Source organism: Arachis duranensis, chromosome 4 (genome assembly GCF_000817695.3).
Source record: "Arachis duranensis cultivar V14167 chromosome 4, aradu.V14167.gnm2.J7QH, whole genome shotgun sequence".
Taxonomy (NCBI): Eukaryota; Viridiplantae; Streptophyta; class Magnoliopsida; order Fabales; family Fabaceae; genus Arachis; species Arachis duranensis.
The window spans coordinates 109,722,092-109,723,603 of NC_029775.3; positions in this window are offsets into that span (position 1 = coordinate 109,722,092).

Here is a 1,512-nt window from a genome sequence, read left to right on the forward strand (position 1 = left end):
TCTAGTATAAAATTATTATATTAGTTTAATTATTTTGTTGGTCTTGATAGTTTTGTTAAATTTTTAATTTATTTTTTATACTTTTTTTAATTAAGTTCTTGCACCAATTTTTTTTAAATAGGTTCCTAAGTTATTTTTCTTTTAATTTGGGTCTTTGCATCATTTTTTTATTTGGGTCTCTATACAATTAAATCAATTACTGTAAAAAAAAATCTAATTGAAAAAAAAATTTAAGAATAAAGTTGTCTTAAATATTTTTTTAGTGATGTTCGTAAAAAATTGTATTAAAATTTAATTTTTAAGACATTTTTTTAAAAATATATATTAAATATTTTTGTCTCGTTAGTTTTAAAATATTTTTAAAGATATTTCTATCGTTAATAAAAATATAAATCATTTTTATCAGCATTCTAATAATTCGAGTGCAAAATTAACGATTTATTCATATTTATTCGTATAAAAATTTATACCAACTTATCATAGAATGGTAGAATGAATTTATACCATATTATTTTTTTGTATTTGTGTCATATCAGTAATTTTACGTACATTGCAATTATGTATTTTATAATATAAAAAATAATTAAATTTCTTTATACTATTAATATATTATTTATCATCAATTGTTATAAAATTTAAATCAATTTGATATGTTACTAAATAAAATTTTAAACTTTTTAATTAATTAAATTTAATATGTATCGTTACTCAATTGAATTAAAAAATAATAGTTAAATATAATTATTATTTATATTAAAATTATATATTCTTTTGTATTTTATTAAATAATTAATTACTACATATAAATGTATTGTATAATATTTTTTATAAATCAATTTTTTAATTTGATATTAATTTATATATTATCTAGTTTATCTTTAAATAATATAATATTTTAAATTCACCCAAGAAGATTTTAATCTAGTTATTAATACCAATGCAATACTTTATATATAGTAGATACATGCCACTGAACATTGAACCGATAAATTTACAGTTCATCAAGCCCCATACAACTTTCTTAAGAATTATCAGAAGACTATAGAGAACTCAGTCAATAAAACCACCACCACCACCAATGGAGATTGGAGATTCATTCAATGAACTGCGAACTGTTTTAGAATGAAGAAAACTAATAACTTGCTTGCCCTGTTAAAATGGAGTTAAGTTTTAAAGTAGTCTCCGGAGTTGCATTTGAATCTTAAAATAATATCTGAATTTAATAATTATTCAAATTCGTTCCTGAAATTATATTCTAGGATTCATAATAGTCCTTGAAATAATTTCCATCCATCCTTGCTACCAAAAAACTGAGCTAAACTGAAACGACGGCGTTTTGTGTTTATTAAAAAAAAAACTAATCCCCAACGTCGTTTTATATTTGTTAAAAAAAAAAAACAATCCTCAATTATCTTCACTAATTCTTTTCTTCACACTGTTGTTTTTCTTCTTCTTCTTCAATTTCATAGTAACAACAACAACATCATCAGAGCCAGCAAAAATCACAGAATT